Genomic DNA, 7726 nt, shown 5'->3' on the forward strand with positions numbered 1-7726 from the left:
AAACAGGTGCTCCTTTCACACACATCAAAACATTATTATTATTATTCATGTATTATTGAGTTAAAATGTCTTAGTGTATCTGGAAGTGTTTCTTTAAGGTTATTTATGCATAGAAAGGTACACAATATACTATATGCTGAGACAATCATTTGACTAACTGACATTAGATATGAACTATACCTAACTTTCGACTTACAAATTCAACTTAAAAACAGACTTAGGAATGGTACTTATTTGGAATCCAGAGACTGGCTGCATATTAATAGTAAACTCTCATCTTTGAAGTAGAGGTTTAATCTAACACACTCTAACTGTTACAGTTTCAATACAGTATTAATTGCAAGGCTTCAAATATTTACAATTTGAATCAAATTCTATTTTTTTTTTTGGATTTTTTCTCTTTAGGATTAAAAATAAGAACATAAAGTAATAATAATTTCCCACTACTCCTGTGCATTGGAAATTATTGAAATAATTGAGAATAATATCATCTATTTAAATAACAAAAATACAGGAGCAATTATACATGAACTATAAAACTTATGCTCATCAGTATATCACTCAGTTGCAGATAATTTGTAAAACAGAAGGTACATTAATTTTTATAGAGTTTTAATAAAATCGGAAATGTTATAATTAACAGTATTTACTTAAGCAGCACTGAAAATGCCTTACGTTAAGAACAATGATGCAGAATTTCAACTTTCTGAAGGTGTTTCAGAATACTTATCCATAAAGGCATATTTACATGAGACTCTACACTCTACACTGGAAGATTCCTGAAGGTAGAGTTTTTTTTTTTTTTTCTCTTCATAGATTATTCCTCACAAAATTAATATAATATCTGCCTTAAGAGTCTATAAAGAGTGCCAGTGGCCCAGTAGACTCTTAATCGAAAGCTCAGTGGTTTGCACCTTGAGAGAAAGACCTGGCACTCTGCTTCTGTAAAGGACTATGGCCTTAGAAACCCTGTGGAGCAGTTCTACTCTGTTCTACAGGGTCACTTTGAGTTGGAATCAACTCAACGGCAATGGCTTTAAGATCCTATAGCTATCACCCAGAACCTGAATTTTAAGTTCTCTCTTGTTTGATCCCCCTTCTGCTATTCCTGAAAATATATATACATCTATTCAGTGACAGAAGTTTTTCCTTTGTTCCTAGAAGAAAATTTGGGCAGATCCATGATTTATCTATTTATATTTAGCAACAGCTCTCTTCAAAGACATTCTAAATACATTCTTTGAAATCTCAAAATAACTAGCCGTTTTATATGTTTCATACATGTGAAGAATTTAAGAGATGTAAAACTAGTTCTTAGATGTTTTCATAATTTTTCATTACTTTGGTATTTTAAATACACTGTTTCAAGCTTTGGCCAAAACTTTCATTTTAGCATATTGTGTAATACAAATACTATATATAATAAAATTAAGATCTTCTGGTTTTTAAAAATTCTTTAGCAAAGTTAAAAGCATCAAAATCTAGAAAATAACTGTAACACAGGTAACTGACAAGTGACTTTAAGAACACATAAAGAATTTATATCAACCAATTATAAAGACATCTACCTGATAAAAAGGAGCAAATGTTTGGACACTTTATAAAAATACCCAAAAGGCTAATAAAACATGTACGAAATTACAAATAATCGATTCATGTTTAAATTTAAACACAAGATAATGCTAACACTCAGAATTTTTTAAAAAAAACTAAAGGTACTGTTGAGTGTTATTGACAACATAGAACAATTTGTAATTATGTACACTATTGATGAAGTATAAACATGGATAAATGCTTTGGACGTATAAACTCAAGCTGAAATGCACTTGTCTTAAGTAGAAATTCCTGTCCTACTTATGTACACAAGATACATTTGTACCATATGCACCAGAAGATTGTACATGGAAACATTACTTGTCCTGGCTACTACAGCCCAAAGGTCTATCAACAAACTAATGAATAGACTGGATATATTCATATAATATTCTACTGCACAGTAATAAAAATGAACAAACTAGAATTATACACAAGAGGTAAGATTGTCACAAATCCATTGTGGAAAGAAATAAGCCAAACACAAAAATACTTAGGACAGTATGTCATTTACTTAAATTTTAAAAAGAAACAAAATGAAATGACTGTTTTAGATTAGCTTGACAGTTGTCTTTGTGGAGGAGAGAAGGTGATTGGGATAGGTCAGGATGGCTCTTCTTGGTTGCTTTTAATGTTCTATTACTTGATCTTAATTTTGGTTAAAAGGTATATTCATGTTGTGATAATTCATGGAGCTGTATAGTTGTGATTTGCACACATTTCTCTATGTATGACTTACAGGCAGTCCCTGGGTTAGGAATGAGATCCCCTAATGATTTAGGTATTTAGAATTTCCTTGTGTAAATAGTACACTGCTGGAGAGGGATAGAAGGTACAAAAATAGATTTAAATCTAGATATAGACATAGTGTGAAGTGAAGCTTGTAAAGAATTCCTCATTTTACTTTGTATTTTATATATTAATATGTGAATATCACTATTTTTGCTGTTTAAAATATGCCTCATCACCAGAAATATCCCCTTGCTTATGAAAATGTATTTTTCTTTTAAAAGTCAGTCCTGAAAGCTTGACTCCATCCATGTCATTAAGGTAGACTTCACTTTGAGGAGACAGTTTTTCCCCAGTCATATTTTGAGTGTCTTTTTTTCCAACCTGAGGGGCTCATCTTCCAGCACTGTATTAGGCAATGTTCTTTTGCTATTCATAAAGTTTTCACTAGCTAATTCTTTTCAGAAGAAGACAGCCAGGCCCTTCTTCCTAGCCTCTTTTAGTCTGAAGGTACTGCTGAAAACTGTCAGCCAAGAGTGGCTCTGCTGGTTTGAATACCAGTGGCATAGCTTCCAGCATCACAGCAAAAGGCAAGCCCCTACAGGACGACAAACTGACAGACATGCAGGGGCTTTGTATTTTAGGTGAATTCATTTCTATTGATCTATCTTTAAGTTCACTGACTGTTTCCTTGGCTGTGTCAAGTCTTCTGATGCAGCTATCACCCATATTCTTCATTTCTGTTAATTTTTTGTTTTGTTTTGTTTTTTGCCTGGCAATTCTTTTTCATTCTTTCTTATCATTTTCACCTCTCAGCTAACGTCATCTATCTGGTCTTGTGTATTGTCTATCTTTTAAATTAGAGCACTTAAGGCATTAATTACAATGGTTTTAAATTTCCTGTCTGATTATGCTAATATCTGTGTCTTATCTGAGTGTAGTTCTGATGGATCGTTTTCTCTTCAGGCTGGTTTTTCTTGCCTTATTCATAGCTTACATTTTGTTGCTGTTGTTAAAAGTCAGGTATATTGTAAAGGAGAGCTGATACTGAAGTAAACAGGCCTTTACAGTGAGAATATAGGTTAATCTAGATAGAAATTGGGCTATGTTTGATTTTCAAAGTTGCTATGGTTACCACTGTTGAGGTTTTTTGCTGCTATGGGTACCACCAGTACCCAGTGCCGTTGAGTCAATTCCAACTCATAGCGACCCTACAGGACAGAGTAGAGCTGCTAAGGGTACCAGGCACTTTAAATTCCTCTATTTGTTTGTGTTTCACCTCTTGGCTTTGTGTTGCTCTTCAGATAGAGTCTGTCTCTTGTACCTGTCCCAGCTGTAATCAGCCATTATCATTCCTAGAACCTCTTAAGTATGGTGATAGTGTTGGTGAGATTTTCTAACATTCTGATAAGCTTACACATGGAGTGTATTCCACCCCTTATTTCTTTCCCCAGCTACAGCAGATATTCATGATTTTAATCACGTTATGTCCTCAAGGACCTCCACCCTGAATATTTTTTTTTTTTTAAACCTTAGGTAAAACTAGACGACTTGATCGCTAGGATTGTGCGAAATTTCCTTAGCACAGGATCCTTTATCCTGCTAATGTGGGGAGATGGGATAATTTTTGCAGCGGCTGCTTTTGCTCTCCCCTACACCTAGAACCTGCGGATCCTTTCTCCAGATTTTCCCCTCTCATCTCTGTGAGATCCTGGTGAGGTTCTAGAAGAGCAGCCTAAAAATGGGCAGCAATTTCCCTATGGCTTCATCACACTCTCACTGTCGTGTACACTTAGCAATTTGTCCTAATTTCTTGTTTAATGTTCCTTTCAGTTTATATGAACTCTGGCAGCGTTCTGCTCAGAAAAGCAAATGCTCGGGTTCTATGTTTGCAAATGTCCATCTCTCTACAATTTTGGAATGATTGTCCTGTGAACTCAATGTCCTGAAGGGTTCCATTAAAGTCATTAATTTGCTGCCTGTCCAGTTGTAAGAATGGAAGTTCCTTTTTCCATAGTTTCATACCTGTTCATGCAGAAAGCAGACTCCTTTTTCTCTTTGTTTCATTTTATTTTATTTTATCTGCCTCTTTTCAGTGATGTCAGACAAAAGCTTTCAAAAGTATACCTTCTCTCATGCTAAAATGCTAAGGGGTGGCAAATTTTGTGACGGTTATAAAATCAGAACATGGTTACTCACAGACTAAGGATTGATTTGAAATGGCATAAAGGGAATTTTGAGGTGATTTTTTTTTCTTTGAAATAGGGTGGTGGTTATATACATACATTGTACATATGTGACTATACTTTAATAAAATTATTAAAAATAATTGTAGAAATGATTGTATTTGATAATCCTTATCTGTAGGTTTGTGTGTGTGGGTTCTTAAATGTTGAATTTCTGTGATAAATTATGCAGCAGCAGTAGCTTCACGAGAGTCAGTCTTGGTCTGCAGATGGCAATTTTGGGCTAACAAAATGTCACCTCTTCTTTGCAACTCTAACCCAGAGCAGAACATGGGTTGGTTCCCACTGCTGCTCACCCACTTAGGCAGGCCCTGTTACAGTCACAGTCTACTCACTGGGTGTGTAGCTACCCTCATCAGTTGTTTAAAGAGTGGGAGGAGGGAAGGAGTAACTTCCAAAATCTAACATTAGGAATACCGGACAAGGTAGTAAACCAACACATACTAGACAAAGTATACAGACCATTTCTCTTTTGAGCTGTATCAGTATTGTCAAAAATTTTCATATTAAGTTTCCTATTAATTACCCTTTTATGATGAAAAGAATTGTGGAGCTGTGTTTAGAGATTCAGCAAGAGAAAGTGGTATGATTTTTTAATGGTACCTGCCATCCACATTAACTGGTGAGGCCTTACTTTGCCACATTGTTGCCACCCTATATAGTATAGGCAGGCTTTTCACCTTATTTTCATATTTCAACTAGGTTCGGTGTCCTGTACCATTTCCTGTGCTTGTATTTAAAACACATTTGTATACAGAATATGTTTACATGGCTAAATAATATTCTATGAATTGAAATCCCTCTTGATTAGTAATAATTTCTCGTGTATACTTTCAGGGTTAATCAATGATTCTAGGCGTAAATACAGAAATACATCATTTTCACTCCTTTTATATATAAAAGGTAGGACATTGGAAACAGTGTTCACCACATCGTTTTTTGACTAACAATACATCTTGGAGAATATTCAGTCTCAATCCATAGTAGTTCCACATTCTTTTTCTTTTGCAGTGCGTATTATTCCATTCGTGAATATACCGTGATTTATTTCACCAACCCTCCATCATCACGGGGTATTTATGTTACTATCACAAGCAATGCTAAAATGAATAAACTTCTGCATATATCATTTCACATATGTAAGAATATCCATAAATAAAAGTCTCCAGAAAAACTGCCAGAGGAAACCATATATTCATGTGTAATTTTGATATATACAACCAATTTTCTCTTCAGGAAGTTTGTGCAAATGTACTCTCTCAGTAGTAATATATCAAACATTCTGTTTTCTTAGAGTCTCATAAGAAGTGTTATCAATATTGTATTTTGTCAAAATGGAGTATTGAATGACAGGGCAGTTTGCTTTGTTTTTGATTGAGGCAGATTTTAAATGTATTAAAGTATATAAAATTAAGTATATATCTTGCTGAATTTATGTACACATATACCTCCATGAAAACACCATTTCTGTCAAGATACAAAGCATTTCCAGCACCCTATAAGTTTTCCTCATGCTAATCTTCGGGTGGTAGATCCTTCAGGATAAACATATTCCTGACTCCTACCTTCAAATAATGGTTTGCTTGGTTTTTGTTTGTTTTTTCTCTATTTAGAAAATAATGTAAATAGAATAGAAAGCCATCTGTGATCTAGTATGTCTGGCTATTTCCCCTTAACATTGCTTTTGTTGTTGTTAGGTGACTTCAAATTGGTTCCGACTCATAGCGACACCACGTACTAACGAAACACTACCCTGCCCCGTCCCACACTTTTGTCATGATAGTTGGTATGTTTGAGCCCATTGTTGGAGCCACTATGTCAATCCATCTCATCAAGGGACTTCCTCTTTTATGTTGACTCCCTACCAAGCATGATGCTCTGCTCTAGGGACTGGTACCTCCTGATACCATTCCCAAAGTAAGTCAGAGTCTCACCATCCTTGCTTCTAAGGAGCATTTTGGATATACTTCTTCCAAGACAGATTTATTTGTTCTTTTGGTAGTCCATGGAATATTCAGTATTCTTCACCAACACCATAATTCAAAGGCATCAATCCTTCTTTGGTCTTCCTTATTAATTGTCCAGCTTTCACATGCATATGAGATGATTGAAAATACCCTGGCTTGGGTCAGGCACACCTTAGTCTTCAAAGTGACATCTTTGCTTTTTAAAATTCAAAGTAGTCTTTTGCACCAGATTTGTTCAATGCAATCCTTTTGTCTTTTTTTTTTTTTGAATGCTGCTTCCGTGGGTATAGATTTTTGATCTGAGTAAAATGAAATCCTTGACAATGTCAATATTTTCTCCATTTATCATGATTTGCTTACTTGTCCAGTTGTGAGGATTTTTGTTTTCTTTATGTTGAGGTATAATCCATACTGAAGGCTGTAATCTTTGATCTTCATCAGTAAATGCCTCAAGTCCTCTTCCTTTCAGCTAGCAAAGTTGTACCACCTTCATATCACAGGTTGTCAATGAGTCTTCCACCTGGCCTGATGCCTTGTTCTTCATATAGTCCAGCTTCTCAGATTATTTGCCCAGCATACAATTGAATACATATGGTGAAAAGATGCAATCTTGATACACACTTTTGCTGAGTTTAAACCACGCAGTATCCCCTTTTTCTGTTCAAATGACTGCCTCTAGGTTTATGTACAGGCTACCTATGAGCACTATAAGTGTTCTGGAATTCCCATTCTTTGCAGTGTTATCTATAATTTTTTATGATCCACACAGTCAAATGCCTTTGCATAGTTAGTAAAACACAGGTAAGCATCTTTCTAGTACCCTCTCCTTCCAGCCAAGATCCATCTGATATCAGCAATGGTATCCCTCATTTCATGTTCTCCTCTGAATTCGGTTTGAATTTCTGGCAGTCCCCTATACATGTACTGCTACAACTCTTCTTGGTGTCTTTACAGCAAAATTTTACTTGCTTATAATAATAAAAAAAAATTATTTATAATATTAATGATATTATTTGATAATTTCCCTATTCTATTGGATCATCTGTCTTTGGAATAGGCACAGATATGCGTCTCTTTCAATTGGTTGGCCAGGTGGCTATCTTCCAAATTTCATGGCATAGACAAGTAATCACCTTCAGGGCTGCATCTGTTTGCTGAAACATCTCACTTGGTATTTCACCAATTCATGGA

This window comes from Elephas maximus, chromosome 14 (assembly GCF_024166365.1).
Source record: "Elephas maximus indicus isolate mEleMax1 chromosome 14, mEleMax1 primary haplotype, whole genome shotgun sequence".
NCBI classification, from domain to species: Eukaryota; Metazoa; Chordata; class Mammalia; order Proboscidea; family Elephantidae; genus Elephas; species Elephas maximus.